The 19,377-nt window shown below is 44.0% G+C and overlaps 1 protein-coding gene and 1 long non-coding RNA gene across 4 annotated transcripts in view; one reads left to right on the top strand and one right to left on the bottom strand.

The window, feature by feature from the left end:
• WSCD2 (WSC domain containing 2) overlaps window positions 1-19,377 on the bottom strand; it is a 247,943-nt gene that overhangs the window by 193,012 nt on the left and 35,554 nt on the right. The window lies entirely within an intron of this gene.
• LOC309610672 lies at window positions 255-10,572 on the top strand. 2 transcript variants are annotated; one of them, XR_014234123.1, is made up of 2 exons: window positions 255-929; window positions 9,922-10,572. It is a non-coding gene; the product is annotated as an uncharacterized lncRNA (long non-coding RNA). The 2 variants fall into 2 exon arrangements; XR_014234124.1 differs by lacking the exon at window positions 255-929 and adding an exon at window positions 936-6,032.

Genomic DNA, 19,377 nt, shown 5'->3' with positions numbered 1-19,377 from the left:
CGGCACGGGCTCTTCATTGCGGTGCACGGGCTTCTCTTTAGTTGTGGCCCACAGGCTCCAGAGTACGTGGGCTCTGTAGTTGCGGCACATGGACTTAGTTGCCCCGAGGCATGTGGGACCTTAGTTCCCCGACCAGGATCGAACCCACGTCCCCAGAATTGGAAGGAGGATTCTTAACCACTGGACCACCAGGGAAGTCCCTGTTTCACTTTATTCTTAAAGTCCCCACCCCCCCAAAAATAAATAAATAAATAAAGTCCCCTGTGACATATACATTAGCCAATCTTACAGGCAGAAAAGCTGGGGTTTAAAGACACTAAAATAATCTGCCTCTAAATCCAGGATAACAATGATATCCAGCCAAATGAGGGATCTTCAGACTAAAGGTATCTCGTAATGCAGCTTCTACAGCAGGGGGTCCTGGTGCAAGGTCCTGAGATGGTCCTCAGTGCATTCATGACCTTTTTTTATGCACAACACAGTATGCATGTGCACATGAGGATATTTTCTAAGGAAAGCCTCATAGCTCTGATAAGACATTGGAGGGGGTTCTAAACCCAAAATAGATAAAGAGATACTGGTCTAGAAGACAGCTTATAAATCCTTGTTGACTTCAGGCAATCAGCCGTCAACACATATTTTCAGCACATACTCTGCATGGAATATTAGAAAAATATAAAGATTGATATCCACCTATGTCTTCAAGGAGACAAATAACAGGAGGAACAAGATCAGGTCTTATCATTTCCCTGCTTAAGCCCTTCCACTGGTTTTCCAGCCCACTGAGAATAAAATCCAGACATTTCACTGTGACCTACCAACAAGGCTCAATAGGACTCCTACCTTCCCAACTCTTCACATATCGGGTTTCTTCTTATCCTCAGGACTCAGAACAAAGGTCATTTCGGAAAGACCCTCCTTGAACTCACGTGAGTCTAGCATATGCTGGGTTTCCCCTTAGCTGTTATTGCAATCTCTGATCATTGTGTCTGTGCGCTTACTTACTCAATGTCCATCTCCCCAGCTAGAATAAAAGCTCATGAGGGCAGGCTAGTCCATCCTGGTCACCATTCCCAACACCTGACGCTGTGCCTGGCACAGACTTGGTGATCAACAATACTGAGTGGATGAAAGGGCATGTCACTTACCCCCTCTGAGCCTCAGTTTCCTCATCTATAAAGTACAGGTTTGGACGATGGATGGTTTCCAAATTATGCTCCCCAGGTCCCAAGTGCCTCCCCAAAGTGCCTCAAGACCCCATAGGGAAAAAGAGGTACAAATAGTGATGTTCTTGGCCTCCTAGCCCCACCCCAGCTATGTATTCTAAACAGTGCCACTTGGAAGAGGATTTCATCTGAATGCAAAAGAATTCTTCAGCTTAAAGCTGAAGTTTTAAACTGTTGGACTCTGAGCACCTTTGCAGCTCTAAAATCTATGACCTGTAACTAAAAACCACAAAGGGTGGTACAGAGGGGAAGGAGCCCCCAGGAGTTCTGGGGTTCGGGGAGAGATACCATGCAGATGGGCTAGTCCCAAAGACCTAATGGAGGGAGAAAGGACCTGAAGGACAAGTTAGGAAAACAAGAACGAGGAGGCGTGGAGTTCTGAATCATGGCAGTGAAGAGCATCTAGGGGGGACATTCAGAGGGCAAGAAGAGTCCTAAGACAGTGGTCCTGAAGGACGGTCCCCGGATCGGCGGCATCAGCATTGCCTAGAACTTGTTAGAAATGCAAATTCTCAGGCTCCATTCCAGATCCACTAAATCACAAACTATGGAGGGGGTGGAGCCCAGAAATCTGTGTTTTAACAAGCCCGCCACATGACTGGATGCACGTTTAAGTTCTAAGGTTAAGGGTAAGGCAAGAAGGGTGAGATATCTGCCCAAATCCAACTAGAAGGCAGTCATGGAAGAATCCTGGGGGATGACTTAGTGGTTCTAAGTGGTTCTAACCACCTTAGTGGTTTTCAACCCTGGCTGCACATTAGAATCACCTGGAGAGCTTTTCTGACTCCTAATGCCCAGGCCACATGCAGAGCAATTAAACTGGAATCACTAGGGATGGGAGCAAGGAGTCTGCATTCTTTTAAACCTCCGCATACAGCTGCACTGTACAGACATGGCTGAACAGCACAGTGTCTGTGCTTTCTTGTAGGACAGGTAGCAAGGGGAGCCAGGACCCAGTACACCTGGAAATTCTGCTTGCTAATGTAACCTGCTGGGGTTCACCCAGCTGCTACAGAGAGGTTGATGGTGGTACTGCTCAGGAGGGGGAATTAATTTATTACAAAGGGGACAATGCATTTAGTTAATTAAGGATGGTAAATGTGCCTCATAAGTAGTTCTGTGAGAAAGAGGGTGGAGGGAGAAGGACAGGAGAGGTATAATCACGTGGTTGTTTAAGTTATCTCTTGCTGCTAGAAATAGAATGTACTGGATCAGTAGAATTAGATGAAAAGGCTTAATAATGAAAAAGAAGAGAATGAACACCGAGGACATCTCAAGAGGAAGATTTTAGAGTGGAGTTTGAGAGGATGTTATGCAGAAGACAAGGAAAGATCATGCCTGTGTCATAGTGGTCAGGACTACGAGATCTGGAGTTGGACTGCCTGGGTTCAAATCCCATCTCGGCCACTTCATAGCTCTGTGACCTCAGGCGTGTTGCTCAACCTCTCTGGACCAGTCTCTTCATTTGTAAAATGGGTGGGGGGGTTAATAAAAATTTCTATCTCATTGGGTTTTTGTGATGATTAAATGGGTTAATCTACGCAATGTGTTTTTTACAGCAGCTCCTGGCACTCTACAGTGGGTTGCTATATTAATTGTTTTTGTTTATAAGGCTGTGGATAACAAGGGATGCACTGAACCAGGAGCTCAAGGATTTCTTGGCATGGGGCATGCTTCTTTTCTTCCCCCAGTAACACGGCTGTGACTCTTGAAATAAGCCATGTGTTCATGAATCCATGTAGTCTCAAGAGTTCTACCTGTGTTGACTTCTTAACAATTGCAGAGATTGTTGCTTCAACTGCTCTCCTGCCTCTGGCCACCATCAAAGAGTGTCAAATCAGCCCTAAGGGCATACGAAGAGCTCAGAGACCTCCAACCAATACAGTAGCTGAGCTGACATCAGAGCCCTCTCAACACTCCAAATCCATAGGAATGCTGGATAAAATAAAACATCAAAACTTCACATACATAGCTCAGATCAAAAATAAAGGAAAAGAGAATCCCAGGTGCCAGAAAGGACAAGCAAACTAAATGAGCCCAAAGGTCCATGTGATATCAGAACTGCATATACCTAGAGAGTCATAATACCAATGCCTGGAGAGCAGAGCTGCAGCCACAGGATGGGAGCTGATACGGCCCAAAGCAGGGAACCATAAAGGGCTTTCTATCCATGAAAGGGGCACTATAAAGCTCTACCTAGTGGCTTAAGCACATAGCTTTCAGGTGAATTGGCCACCCCCAACCACAGGTGGTAAGAGACGCACTGAGAGAAATTTAAATATCAAGGCTGTGCCATGAGGTTCCCCAATCTTGGCTCCCTGGGAATCCCAAAGAAAAAAATTCCCACTGAAGATGAGCTCACAGGTAAAAATTATAAAGTACGTAAAGAAACCAAGCCCCCACAAGAGTCAGAAGATGCAACTAATGAAGGAATTCAAACCATAGAAACTAAATTCACAAGACCTCTTTAAAAGTCTTTTTGAAGTTATTTGAGTAATAAAAAAACAAAGGAAAGAAAATAGAGTCAATAGTAGCTACAGATCATTAACCATAGACACAAAGCCTGCATGAAGGAGACTGTTGCCTGTTCAGTTTCTGCCTGCTGATTTTAAGGATGTGATACAGGAGAGTGAAAAAAGGATACTCATACATGTGTAGGCTGATATGGTCTTTCTAGTCTTTCTAGAAAAGTCAAGTTATCAACATGGATCAGAAGCCTTAATTATTTTTGCACACACTTTGGAGAAACCCACTTTTAGGGATTTATTCTAAAGAAATAATGATGGATATGAGCAAAGATTAGCTACAAGGATTTTTTTTTCTTTAGTGTTGAACAATTGGAAACATCCTAAATGTCCAGCAGCAGGGATTTATCAAATAAATGAGGATATATCCAGATGTTGGGGTTCTAGGCAGGCATTGAAATGGATGCTGTAGAAGAATGTTGAATGACATGGAAAGATGTTCATAACATTGTAAGTAAAAAGAAAACAGACTTTTTTGTAATTGCATGGGCCATATAATTCCATTTTTATAAATGTAGGATAAATACTGTGGTTTAATATTTAACTGTGGAAACTCAATTATGAAAAATAGATGTAATACTGGAAACAAAAGTCACAAACAGGATTATCTGTGAGCGGTAATACATTATGTCATTAATGGAAATATACCACTGGCCCAGTTGAAAAATGAAAATTGTCTTTAATGGGAAAGGATATGAAAACTTTTGGAGAGCATTGCGTGAAGCAGAAAACAACACAGCTCCTCCCAGACAGACACAGATTTCCAGTTCTCCTGGAGCTCAGCATGAGGATGACAGCTGTCAATAATGTGATTGTGTGGAATGAAGGCTCTCCCCATGCATTGCCCTCCAAGGTTCTCCTCTCATCTGCCCATTCTGGAGCTCCTGGCTACCTGTCTGCTTGAATTCAGGTGGAAGTCACTGATGCAAAAGAGCCTAGAACACTCCTGAGAGTTCACCGCAAGACAGAGTTAAGAGGTGGTGTCTTCTCCAGGACCATCTCACGGAGCATCGTGGCCATCTGAATTCTAATAATGCAGGGATTACAGGAGATTTTCTTTTCTGTCCTTTTTTTTGCTTGTTTATATTTTCCAAATATATTATTCTGTGTATTAGTCACCACAAGCTATAGGGTAACAAAATAACCCCTAAATCAGTAGCTTAGCACAAGAACTGTTTTTCTTCAGACTAAAAGCCTGATACTATAACTATACCATACGGGATACACAGCTATGAAGGTTGAGGCAGCAGGGGAAGAGAGAGCATAGAGGTGGCACAACAGCTCCTAAATACCTTAGGACAGGAGAGACACATCATTTCTGCTTACACTTCACTGGCTAGAATCCATTGGATAGAATTCCCAGTGCCCACATGGCAAGTTACTGGAAAGTATATTCCTCACTTGTACTAGAAAGTCTACTACACTATGTATAGAGAACACTGGTAATCCTGACCACCTCTTTAATAAATACTATTTTTAACACACTTTCTAAGGTGGGGAATATTGTCCCATTAGACTTAATATAAGAAGTAAATCCGGTACGGACACCAGGGCAGGAAAAGGGGGGTGGGATGAATTGGGAGATAGGGATTGACAAATATACACCAATATGTATAAAATAGATAACTAATGAGAACCTTCTGTATAGCACAGGGAACTCTACTCAATGCTCTGTGGTGACTTAAATGGGAAGGAAATCCAAAAAAGAGGGGATAAATATATACATATAGCTGATTCACTTAGCTGTACAGTAGAAACTAACACAACATTGTAAAACAACTATACCCTAATTCAAAAAAAAAAAGTAAATCTGTATGTTGTCTCTACAGGAAACCCATTCACATAGGTCGCTGACTTTTGTAAAATAAGTGGATGAATTTCCAGGTCTTGAGAAGCTCTAAACAACCCATTATTCAGCCCCCTCCCACGGATACCTAAACCTCCCCCTCCTAGGGAGAGACCAAAATCAGAGAACAATTCTCTGTATTACAATGGGTCCAGGCTGGTCACCGGGGAACAACAGTGTCCTCACAGCCGCAGTTGTTTTTCATTCTTTTACACTGCTACCTTCTGCAGGGCCTCAGGACGGCTGGTTCTGCTTGAGACATCCTGGCTTCCCCAAATTTCATCCAAAGAGGAAAAAGAGAGTCTCCTGGTACAACAACTTTTATCAAGAAAGGAACCTTTTACACCAGTTAGGATGGCCATCATCAAAAAGACTATAAATAATAAATGCTGGAGAGGGTGTGGAGAAAAGGGAACCCTCCTACACTGTTGGTGGGTATGTAAATTGGTGCAGCCACTATGGAGAACAGTATGGAGGTTCCTTAAAAAACTAAAAATAGGGTTACCATAAGATGCTGCAATCCTACTCTTGGGCATATATCTGGAGGAAACCATAATTCTAAAAGATACACGCATCCCAATGTTCACTGCAGCACTATTTACAATCGGCAAGACATGGAAGCAACTTATATGTCCATTGACAATTGAATGGATAAAGAAGATGTGGTATGTATATATACAATGGAATATTACTCAGCCATCAAAAAGAATGAAATAACGCCCTTTGCGGCAACATGGATGGACATAGAGATTATCATACTAAGTAAAGTAAGTCAGACAGAGAAAGACAAATATCATATGATATCACTTTTATGTGGAATCTAAAAAAGTGATACAAATGAACTTCTATACAAAACAAATATAGACCCACAGACATAGAAAACAAACTTACGGTTACCAAAGGGGAAAGGGGGAGGAGGGATAAATTAGGAGTTTGGGATTAACATATATACACTACTACATATAAAATAGATAACCAACAAGGACCTACTGTATAGCACAGGGAACTATACTCAATATTTTGTAATAACCTATAAGGTCAAAGTATCTGAAAAAGAATAGATACGTATATATGTATAACTGAATCATTTTGCTGTACACCAGAAACTAACACAACACTGTAAATCAACTATACTTCAATTTTTAAAAAAAAAGAAAGGAACCTTTTCCCAGAATCCCCCCACCAGGCACATTTGCCTTACATCTCATTGGCCAGGGTTGCACACACTCACACATCTAAACCAGTCACTGGCTAGAGTTGTGAAATGACCAAAATTGTATTTAAATAACCAACATACACCACCCTGGAATTGGGAAAGCGGCCATGAGGCACATGAAAGCCTACTACTTAGTCCAAATTGAGGTTCTATTAGCAAGAGAGAAAAGAGAAGTGGGAAATCAATAGTATTCTACAGATGTAATAGGCAGTACTTGTAGGTCAGGATCCATCTATATATTCCCTCAATAAATGTTTCTTGAGTGACTACTCAGTGCCAAGTGTCATGGTGGGCATTATGGAACCAGAGAGGGACTAGACACATTCCCTACCCTCAGTGAATTTTCAGTCCAGTAGAAATGGTTAGGCATTAATTACATAACCACAACAGATTGTGATAGATGGCCAGATTGATGTTTATGCTATATATGGAAGCATGGAACAGAGACTTGAAGGCAATCATGGAAGGCTTCTCAGAGGAGGTGACATTTAAGCTGGACCTCAAAGGCTGAGGAGGAGTTCACCAGTTAGACAGTATAGAGAGAGCAGTCCAGGGAAAGGCAGAAGTGAATGAATACATGATTGAATGAATGAATGAAAAAGACAACATGAAAAGATACTTCAAAGAAAAACAAGCTTGGTAAGAGAAGGCAGTGTGAGCTTTGTGAAGGCCTAACCAGTAAGGCCTTTCAGAATGTCAAGAGGAGTCTGTGGGTTGTAGTATCTGTGATTATATGCACTACTGACTATGTAACTTCGGAGTAATTGCAGGGAAAGAAAATGAAGTGCATTCAAGTACAGGAAGACACCTCCACCATAAGTAATAAATCTGAAAACCCTTCCAGACACAGACCTTTATGGGTGTGAAGTATCTTAGGGACAGTCTAAATCACATACAATGGAGGAGTGCATCCTAATGCAGTGGAACCTAGGAACCACTTTCCCTCCTGCCTTGAATCTTTCCAAAAAGTTAACTCTTTGGTGGCCAGTCCTCTTTCTGGCTATGGGGGAGGTTTAAGCAGTCTTGTCAAAGCAAATGGGGGGACCTAGAGGAGAAAGGTGGCCAGGCCCCACTGCTGTGTCTCCCTGGGAATCTGGAAATGCCCAGCCACATGGACTGACTGGAGGCTCTGCCAGCCCGTGTAATTTTGTTGTTGTCATTTTTTTCTGAAAATGATAATCAGCTGTCTTCAATGATTAAAATACAGGCTCACCTGGAGGCAGAAGGATGGACAGTTTGACCTCTCAAGATCTTCCTTCAGCCTTATATTTCAGGAGAGAGCATGGCAGAGGGATACAATAAAGAATGTATCTGCCTTGTTCTGGGTTCCTGGCACAGTGTTTCAAAATCCTTGGAATTTCTTAGTGATAGTAGTAGCTTTTGTTATTCATAATGAGCCCCTTTTGGTGGGGGTGGGGGGCGAGTGGGGGTCTGGTGGCCAGGGGAACCAACAATGTGATTGGAGGGTTGAACTTTTCAGCCACCATTGGAGAGGGGAGGGGAGCTGGAGATTGCATTCAATCACATGGTTTAAATTGAATCAATGATTTAATCAATCATGCTGACATAGTGAAACCTGGATAAAAACTCTTAGACACCAAGGCTTAGGGGAACTTTCCGGTTGGTGAACACATCAGTGTGCTGGGAGGGTGGTACACCCTGATCCCATGCAGAAGGAGTATGGAAGCTCTGAGCCCCCTCCCCTACCTTGCCTTATGCATCTCTTCCAATCAGCTGTTCTTGAGTTGGATCCTTTATAATAAAACTGTAGTTTTGAGTATAGTGCATGCAGTGAATTCCTTGAGTTGTTCTAGTGAATTACCAAACCTCAAAGGGAATTATGGGAAACCCCAAATTTGTAGCAGAAGCATGAGTGGCTAGGGAACACCTGGGACTTGTGGTTGGTGTCTGAAGTAGGGGCAGTCTAGTGGAGCTAAGCCCCTTAGTCTGTGGGGTCTGCACTAATTCCAGGGAGTTAGTGTCTGAATTGAATTGAATTGAATTGAATTGGACTGAAGTGAATGACACCCAGCTGGTATTGGAGCTTAGGGAATGAAGATGATGGTTGACACTTACTGAGTACTTATTATGAGCCATGTGCATATAAAATCTTTCATGTGCATTTTCTCAAATAAGAATCCAGACCCCGCCCTGCTCCCAATATTGATGGTTGCAGTTTACATCGTAGATTCCTCAATATGCTATATATAGCTTTAAATCAGGTCGTACATTCCTTAGAATGGCCTTCAACTGGCCAGGGATTTTACACCTTTAGTTTTAGGTATCCCTCCCCATCTTCGGCCTTTCCAGCGAGCAGTTACAGATTTGTAAACACTCCAAGAGATGCTATTTAAAGACAGCCCTTTGTAAATCAGAGTGCTTCTGAAACACAAATGGATGTAATCACTCCCTAATTTGCCTGGTTTGTGGGTTTGAATTTGCTTGCTTGCTTTATTTAGACTGTTTTGAATTGTGTTGTGGGCTGAGAATCAACAGCTTCAGCCGTAAGTGCTCTGACTCTGTTTTGTTTTGTGCAACACCAGGTGTGATGTCAGACGAATAATGTTATTTTTTTCCCCAATGCTATACATTACACATCCAAGTGAGCCTTGTCTTTCAAAGTTCTCACCTCGAGGAGGCAAATGCTTTCCCCACCACTCTGTCTTGAGTACCTGGAGCACCCCTGGAGCACCCCTTCCCCCACTCCCTTCCCTAGAGCCTGAGGGTTCTTCCTGCATAGGAACTGTACTGTCTGATTTCATATCAAATGTAGCACATGACTGGATTCTACACACCCCCCACTCTCTTCTCCATGGGTCTCGACCTTCCAGTTATGGGAAAGAACGGAAGCAAAGAGAAGAGGGTTGCGAGGGTTCAGGCGCAAGAGGGTTCCAGGGTTCAGGGCTCAGACTAGGGTGGTGGCAGTGAGGATCAGAAGAGGTGAACTATTTTTGGAGTCCACCACTCAATGGATGTATGGGATGTGGCAGTGAAGAAAAAATGGGTCACTTCTGATCTCTCACCAAAATTCTCAGTGACCTTCAGAGCCCTTGTCATATTTGGTAATCAGAATTATTTGTGACTGTTTTTCTGTTGTCTGTCTCCTAGACTGTGAGCTCCAGGAGGTCAGTGAGTAGCAGAGGGCTTAGCACCCCAGAGGACTCTAAATATTTGTGGAATGAAAAAATGAATGAACATCTTATCCCCCTGATAGAAGCCTGTGCACAAACACAGACTTGCTGCATCCAGTGATTGAGCTTCCTAATTTGGCTCCAAAGCTTGAAAGATCAGAAGTCACGGACACTTTTGAGAATCTGATGGAAGCTATAGAGCCTCTCCCCTTTACCAAATGTGAACAGAATTTTGCACAGTACTTCAGAGATTTCACTGACCACACATGGACCACCCAGAGTTCTCGGTTAAGAATTTCTGATCTCGGGCTTCCCTGGTGGCACAGTGGTTAAGAATCCGCCTGCCAATGCAGGGGACACGGGTTCAAGCCCTGGCCCGGGAAGATCCCACATGCCGCGGAGCAACTAAGCCCGTGACCCATAACTACTGAGCCTGCGCTCTAGAGCCTGCGAGCCACGACTACTGAAGGCCATGCGCCTAGAGCCCCTGCTCCGCAACAAGAGAAGCCACCGCAATGAGAAGCCCACGCACTGCAACGAAGAGTAGTCCCTGCTTGCCGCAACTAGAGAAAGCCCGCGTGCAGCAACGAAGACCCAACACAGCCAAAAATAATAAAAATAAATTTATTTTTTAAAAAAAGGAATTTCTGATCTCTTATCCAAAGCTCTAGTTTTATAAATGTGCCCAGAGAGGGGAACTGACTTGCCCAAGATCACATAACTAGAAAGAAAGAAGGGGAAGGAAACACTTTTTGAGCTATAAATGATCAGGACTTTCTCATTTTCCCAGATCCCTCACTTCCTCTGGGCAGAAACAGCCAGCATATTCATCCAGAGCTGGACTTTTCTGCTTAAAAGTCCTTTTTTTTTTGGCATGGAAATGTATTTTCAGAATTTTTTTTTTTAGACCAAAATCTCCCCAGACTAGGTTTGAGGCTTTGGGAAGAGAAGAGCCACATACTGATATGCATGTGTGTGGGGAGAGTTTGGAGAGAGTGGTTTCTGTTGTTAGTTAGGGAAAGTACTTTTCTTTTTGATTCTCTTTTTACTGTTTTCCCAAGTGTTTTTCTGACTCAGAGGTGAACCAGAGCTCAGTTCTGCTCCATAGGATTAGTTAACAATCTTTGACAGTGCTGCATTCTCAGTGGAAGTCAGAACCCCTGCAAAACACTGAATTATTCACACCAAACAGGTCACATTTGCTGATGGAGCAAGTAGAATTTTGTGTCATGGAAAGACTCATTAAACTGAGTGCTTCGGTAAAGCAAGCCCCACTAGGGTCTAATTTGTTGGTATTGCTTGACATCTGCCTCCCAAAAGTGATGGGGGCTGCATCTACCTAATGGGCAGAGAGAGTGAGCCCATTTCTGTCTGTGGCCAGAACACATGTCTCATGGACCTGCCCCAAGCCCTGTCCTTCATCCATGCTATCAGCATTTGGATCTTGGAGTTTTGCATGCTCAAAGCTCTGTGGAAGGCAGAAAGACAAGACTGGTCACTTTTTGGATGAGGATCACTAATCCAATGATGCTATCTTTATCAAGAATCATTTGGTTGCAGGGAACGAAAACCTCCTTAGACTGACTCAAGTAAAAGGAGATTGATTTCGTGGATAAAGGGTAATCTTGTGGATCTCAATGATGGAGAAAACCTTTTTTTAAATTTTATACAGCAGGTCCTTATTAGTTATCTATTTTATACAAATTAGTGTATATATGCCAATCCCAGTCTCCCAATTCATGCCCCCCCACCCCCAATGGACCTTTTGAGAATCAAAACTCATTAGATAAACTATGTGTTTTCTCTCCTCTCTCTCTCTCACCATACGACAAGATGCATGAATAAATCCAGTAAATGGATACATAGGAATCCAAGCGCATCAGTCATGGCACTGCTTACAAACAGTCCCTGATAACTTGGATGTAGCCTTACCTCAGTTGCTGGGGGCAGATGCAAACGCATGTTGCTGTCCATGGTCCTAAACAACCACTGAACACAATTTTCTTTTTCCCTAACACTGGGACCCAGACAACCTCATCCAAACTGGCTCAGGACATCTTAATCAAATTTTGAAAGAGGTGTGAGGGTAGAGAATGAAAAAAAAGGAAGACTGGGAAAAAAGACAGGCCATCAGAGGCAAGCATGCAGGACCACAGTCCGCTAAAGATGATAGGAACTAAGCATGACCATTGGCTAGGTTATACCAACGCACTCATGGGTTGTTTTGTTGTTTTATCTTCTATTTTGATGAATAATCAGGTATTCTTCACACTTGCAGGACAAATAGAATTACCAGTCTTGCTTCATTTTTTTTTTTTTTTTTTGCCACACTTTGAGTCTTGTGGGATCTTAGTTCCCCAACCAGGGATTGAACCAGTGCCCTCGCTGTGGAAGCATGAAGCCCTAACCACTGGACCGCCAGGGAAGTCCCCAGTCTCGCTCCATTCTGATGCCATACTCAGAAGTGTCAGGGAGCTCACCATTTTGTAATATCATCTAATCCCAGAGGTATAAGAATCTCGGTTTTTGAAAACATTTCTTGTGTCAGACTTAACCTGCTCTCTTGTAACCATCACCCTCTGTTCGCAGTTCTGCTGCCTCTTCCACATGACAGGCCTTCAGACAATTAAAGCCCACCCTCACCTGCCCCCAGGTCATCCTTCCCCAATTGACCCTAGGACTCCTGTGCTATATCAGCTCATCCTGACTGAGCATCACGTGGAACCCAGAGATTAAAGTGAAACTTCTGAGATGAGAGTCTGTGCTAAAGACAGCATCTGAATGTTCAGTTTCAAGCAGTCCCAAGTCCTTCCCAGGTACTGATCAAAGATCCCCACACTCTCTGCAGAGAGCAGCGTTTCATCTGGATCTGCTCCTGGATGTGGGCCATGGCGTTAAGACATCAGCCTGGCCTCCTCTTTCTCCCTAACATTAGACAAAGCGGGAAATGCTGTCATTACAGCAGAAAGGAGGCTAAACTGATGGTCTTCATCTCAGTTCTCCTTGCTGCATCCCACATTCTACCCCATTGTTTCCATGAATTAGAAAATACAACCGCCTGGGTGATATCCACTGATCTGTGGTCCCAATCATAATATGTAGCCTTTTGTTCATGCAGTGAACATTCATTGAGCTGCTATTGTGGGCCAGGCACAGATGGTTCAAAGATTCCTAACATCCAGACCCTGCTCCAAAGAAGCCCATGATCTGGTGAAGGAGACAAAAACATGTCAAAAACAAATGATTACAATAAAATAGTCCTTTGAGATAAGGAGCAAATTTGACACATAAGCAAGTTGCTTAGAGGAATTATGGAAAGAGGATAAGTTCTACTCAGCAGATCAGAAAAGGCTTTGCAGAAGAAATGACATATGGTCTGGGTATTGATGGGTGAATCAGAGTTTTCTAGGGGGCAAAAAGGTGAGAAAAGATTCCAGACGGTATTTGTCAAAGCACACAGGTGTGAGGATGCAGGGACAGTTTGGAGAAGGACTGATGGCACCACGGGGTGAGAATGTCGGATTCACGCCACTAGGTCAACCAACAGATAGGAATGAGCCCCCACTAAGGGCCAGGCACCAAGGATATAGTACTGAATATGCCAGGCTTGACCCGTAATTTCCTGGAGCCTCTACTGCTTAAGAGAAGAACTTCAGGAGATGATGTTCCCATGGAGATGCTTCCATAACACCTTGCACGTCCTGGGGTAGCACGCATCACTCTCTAGAGCTACTGTCTGTTGACCTATGATTAGACTGTGACTTCCTTAAGAACAGAATGTTGTGCCATTTACCACTTCTGCATCCCCTATGCCCAGCAGTTTCTGGCACATAGTGGCCACTCAATAGACGTGCGATGAAAGAATAAATGAAAAGCTGATAAGGCCAGTTTGTGACTGGCCTGTCTTTCCTCCTAAGCCTCTTGAGGGAGAACTATTACTGGTACCTGTATTCAATGCAACAAGGCAGGAATTTTTTTTAAAGCAGCAATAATTGCATTTCCCTAACCCAGGACTGAATTAAACACTACCTTTAACATGGGTTGTTAAAAATGTTTTACTTCTCCTGCTGGCACTTAGAAGTCAGCTCTTTCTCAGCCATTCTCTTCCTTCATTTACTTCTTATCAGGGACATCAAGACCACTGGCATTTAAAAAGCACATTATGTTGGCTCTTTTCTTTCCAAGCACTGCAAAAGAAGCGATTTGACCTTTCATAAGGAAAATGGAACCCTGAGCTTCCCCTACATGGCAGTGATGTCCGGGATTTCTTATCTCCATGTCAGGAGACCTTCTCTCCAGCCTGGCGGGAGTGAGCCTGGGAGATAGATGGAGCCTATCTGATACGGTCCCTCAAGAGAAAATGCTGAGGGGAAGGTTTATTAATAGTGCAGACCAGCCCTGCCGTAGGCAACTGTGAGGAGGAGGTGGGAGAACACTGGCTCCAGGGTCACAGTGAACTCTGCTGACATTTCATTTCTTTGACATCTATGCAGAGAATCCCAGGCTATTGTCCTGGGGGGGATGAAAAGGAGAGGATGGCCACAGTCAGAAAACTAAAATGGAAAAAACTGACTGACCCAGGAGCCCAAACAGATAGAATGAATTCCCTCATGGGAAAGGGCAGGTCTCAATAAGTCTCCTGTTTGGCTTGGAAATATAAGAAATAGATCTATTGCCGTCCTCTGCTCATGAGAGCTCCCTTTTGTGATTACTTTTACATGTAGCAAGAATTAGAAGTGTGTGAGTCCTTGGAGTATATTGCTAAAATTATGGCAATTCTTCCTCTCACCGTGCCCACGCTCTTTGCAATGAGACTCTGCTGCTTCTCCCATCAAGGTGTGGAGCCTCTTCCCCACTCCTGGAATCTGCACTGGACCCTGTGACTAGCGTTGGCCAATAGAACATGGTGGAAGTATTACTGTGTCAGTTCTAAGCCTGGGCCTCTAGAGACTGTGCTTACTTCCATTCTCTCTGGGAAACTTTCCTGGCCACCACATGAACAGCCTGGGCTAGCCTATGGGAAGATGAGAGATCAGAGCCATTGAAGAACATTTACCCCAGCTGAGATCTCAAACATGTGAGAGTCCAGTCAGGATCACTAAAACTGCCTACCCAACCTGTAGCTTGAATGTGGATGCAAGAATGTATCCAGGTAAGATCAAAAGAAACACCCAGCTGAGTCCACCCTAAATTGCCAATGGCAGAATTTTAAGCTAAATAAATTGTTGCTATTTTAAGCCACTGGGTTTTGAGGGCATTTTGTTATACAGCAATAGCTAACTGATACATTTGTATTCTTATTCCAGCACCCCTAGAGGACAGGAGAATTTAGCACTTAGGTGAGAAGATACACGAACTCTAAGCTGGAATGTAAATCCCATGAAGGCAGGAACCATGTTTTCCTGGTTCAACCCAATGGGCACAGCAAGTGACACAGAGCAGATGACAAATAAATCTTGTTGTATTGAGTTTGAAAATTGTGCAAAAAATTGAGTATCTTCAAGAGGATGCCCTCGTGAGAATTTTCCCAACTTGCCTCCTGGAGTAATTATCACCCTGGTTAAAGCTTCAGTAAGAATGGCTGGCAAGATCAATTGAGCTTCTTGAATTTAATCTGAAGAATTGTGTGTCCTGGTTAAGAAGAGCCAGCAAAGAGTTAAACATCTCTACCACATACACTCCCTGCCCCATCCATTACTTCCCCAGTTATCTAAACCTGTAGTCGTTCTTGACATCCCACCCCCTCCTCTCCTTCATTCAGTCTCCAAGTCCTGTTGCTTATGTCTCTTACATACATCTCAATCTATTCGTTTCTTGCCACCACCGTAGTTTAGGCTTGAACGATCATATCAGCTCTTAAACTCATCTCTTAATTAGTTGCTTGACCCCTTCTCCCCAGAACAGCAATTATGATCTTTCCAAAGCACCAGTCTGATCATCCCTCCCCTGCTAGCCTTCAGTGGCTCCCCATTTCCCCCAACAGGGTTTCTTAGTCTACCTGCGCCCACTGCTGACTTTCCTCCCTCCCTTCTCCTTGTTCTCTGTTTCCACCAAAACACAGGCCTTTCCTGTGATACTGAACTATTTGTAGTTCTGTGACATTCTTGAGCTGGGACAGTCTCCCCACTCCCTATCCTCCTGCCCAGCTATTTACTTTCTTCTTTCAAGGACTTTCCTTAGATGCCATAGTTTCCTTCCCTGATCCTCAGGCTGAGCAAGATGGAAGGATCTCCTCTGCTGTCCTTCAGCTTCCGGTCCACTGCCCAGACCTCACTGAAGCGCCAGTGCCTGTTCTTCTCTTCCCTCCCCCTGCCGCTAGCCTATGAGCTTTGTGAGGCTGGGGCTATTTCTTTCATCTCTGTGTCTAGCAAAGGACCTGACTTACAGTAAGTGGTTGATTGAATGAGTGAATGAATGAACCTAAAACAAGAGGGACAGGGACTGCCCTGGTGACGCAGTGGTTAAGGATCCACCTGCCAATGCAGGGGACATGGGTTCGAGCCCTGGTCCAGGAAGATCCCACATGCCGCGGAGCAACTAAGCCCGTGCGCCACAACTACTGAGCCTGCGCTCTAGAGGCCGCATGCCACAACTACTGAGACTGCACTCTAGAGCCCGCACGCCACAACTACTGAAGCCCGCGTGCCTAGAGCCCATGCTCTGCAACAAGAGAAGCCACCGCAATGAGAAGCCCGCGCACCACAATGAAGAGTAGCCCCCGCTCTCCGCAACTAGAGAAAGCCCGCGCACAGCAACGAAGACCCAATGCAGCCAAAAATAAATTAACTAATTAATTAAAAAAAAAAAAAAAAGACAAGAGGGACTTTTGGCAGCCCCTCCTGAAAATGAATCAGACTTGAGGGAATCTTCTAGAGAGAACTAGAAGAACCAGTTCCCACTTCCAGGTTACATGATCTTCTGGGAAGTGGATTAGAAGGAAGGATGAGCAGTAACGAATGTCTGAATCAGGCACAAACATGGGGCAAATTCACGAGTTGGTAGCTCTCATTAGACTTCAGTTGTCAAAGGTGAGATTTGCTAACAATCAATAAGGGTTGGTGTTGATCAACAACTTGTATCAGTCGCTGTGCTAAGAGCTTTACAAGTCTCATCACATTTACTCATCTCAGCCACGCCGTGAAGTATGTTTTATCACCATCCCTCCCTTTTCAAGTGAGACTCCAGAAGCACACAGAGGTTAAGTAACTTGCCCAAGGTCAGTCAGTCAATGGATTAGGTTAAGCAAAGTCATTTTGCTGAGTGCAGGTTATACAGTCTTTATCTGATCATCTGCTATGAAATGTATGATGTGGGAAATTCAATACAATTATACCATTTAAACATACTTTGCTTGCTTATGGATACAGATCAAAATAAAGCATCACATTTAAATAATTAACCTAGTCAATATAAGAGTAAACAGGATGCCAATCAATATAGAGTTTTTTTTTTCTTTCTGAGGTTATCAATGCACTTTTAAAACTGAAGTATAGTTGATTTACAGTGTTGTGTTAGTTTCAGGTGTATATCAGTGTACATTTTTTGCCAAGACATAAGCATTCTATTTCTGGCCACCAGACTCCTAAGAGTAAAGAAGTGAAAATTATATATGCATTTAATGTGCCCAATTAGAGTACTGCGTGTCTATTAGTTTCTACATGTAACATCAATGTTGTTTCCCCACTTTCCCTCATATTAACTGGCCCCCACTATAAACTAGTCACTTTCCCTGCAATTCTACAAACCTTGCCACCTCCTGGGCCCTTATCCATGTGGCTTCCCTAGCCTGAAAGCCACCCCCATCTAAATCTGTCTTTTAAGGTCAAGTTCATGACCACCACCTTCTGTCTTGCCACACCTTCTCATTCTAGGAAATATGATATGGGGCTCAGTGCTCTTTCCATTCCATCTTGGGCTGATCAAGCAGCATCCTCCCCACCCACATGTGTTTTGATTTGGCCTGCATGATTTGGCTGCACAGAATGTTTTTAAAATTTGAATTAGTTGTCCACTTCCAAAAATCAAGAAAGTTTACATAAAGATCCAGCCTTCTGATTTTCTTGAGAGGTCACAAGATTTGATAACTCTGTAACCATATACCTTCATGGCTATAAATATCCAGAACTGAGTAGCTGCTTCCTTCGACAGGGTACCACAGATGCTGGTGTGCCCCCCACCCCTCCTACTCCCTCATCACCTACCATTTATGGGCACCCAGCAGGCTGACTGACTTCCTGCTTGTCCACTCATGCAACTCTTTGGGTGAAGATTCCCTCTGTCTATGGAGGCTGCTCTGTCTCATTGCAGGACAGACCAGAAGTGCCAGGGAATAACTGTCTTCTCATCTCCTCCCAAGAGCAGCTCTCAACCAATGATGGCAAGACATTGGTGAGCTTCCCTCATCATCTAAATGTTCCTGAGTTCCAACATCCTGGTGGTCTGCTTATTATCCAGTGATGCATAATGATAACCTCCAAACATAGTAGCTTAAAACAATGTATTAACTCTCACTGTCCTGTAGGTCCCCTGGGCAGTTCTGCTCCACCTGGCGTCAGCTGGCCACTGGGTGGCTGCACTCATGTGCAGGTTCACTTAGGCTGTACCGACCAAGACGGCTGGACTTAGCACCGGCAGGGAGCTAGTCCTGGAAGTCAGCTAGGGGTGCAGCTGGGGATGACTAGCGGCGTGCGTATACGTGACCTCTCCATGTGGCTTAGGCTTCTCGCAACATGCAGCTGGTTCCCAAGAGGGGGTGATCTAAGAGTGAGCATTTCCAAGAGACCCACGCAGAAGTGAAAGGTGTCTCATGAACTGACCTCAGAAACTACATAGCATCCTTCCCCCACCATCTCCCCACTGCTTCCTTCCTATCTTTTGAAAGCTGCTGTGTGAGGCCATGAGGTTTGGCACTGCTGCAGCCAGCTCACAACCATGAGGTGGGGGGCTGCCAAGTGGTCAGGGAATTGTAGAGCCATGCGGGAGCTCGGAGCCTGGCATGAAATCTTGGAACTACCTCTCTTCAGGCCTCTTCATGATGGTGGTAACTGTGCTTAGAATTTGAACCACAGTTAGGCTTTCTATTACTCATGGCCAAATGTGTCCAAACTGATGAACCAACTGATTTCAAATATGGGACCCAGGTGGGTGTCACTTTTCTATGCTCCCCAGATTCTGATTTATAGCTCCTGATGTAGTCGTTTGGAGATGTCAGGAATTGGGAGAAAAGTTGCGAGAAAAGGCTTGGAGGAATGTTTTCTTGCAAAATACCTAAAGGACCCTGATGGAGAAATAACGCACTCTGCTGAGTGCCTCTCCGGAAGTTTCCCCTGGAGACTAAAACCTCGAATGATCCAGTTTAAACAGTTTATTCTGGCTGCAGAGTTAAGAGCAGTGTATCTCAGTAACCCAGGACCCTTAGAATACTGCCTAGCCT

The sequence above is a fragment of the Balaenoptera borealis genome (genome assembly GCF_965194805.1).
Source record: "Balaenoptera borealis genome assembly, chromosome: 14".
In the NCBI taxonomy this organism is placed as follows: Eukaryota; Metazoa; Chordata; class Mammalia; order Artiodactyla; family Balaenopteridae; genus Balaenoptera; species Balaenoptera borealis.
Note: the sequence above shows the minus strand (reverse complement) of the source record. Positions and strands in the feature narration are given on the sequence as shown.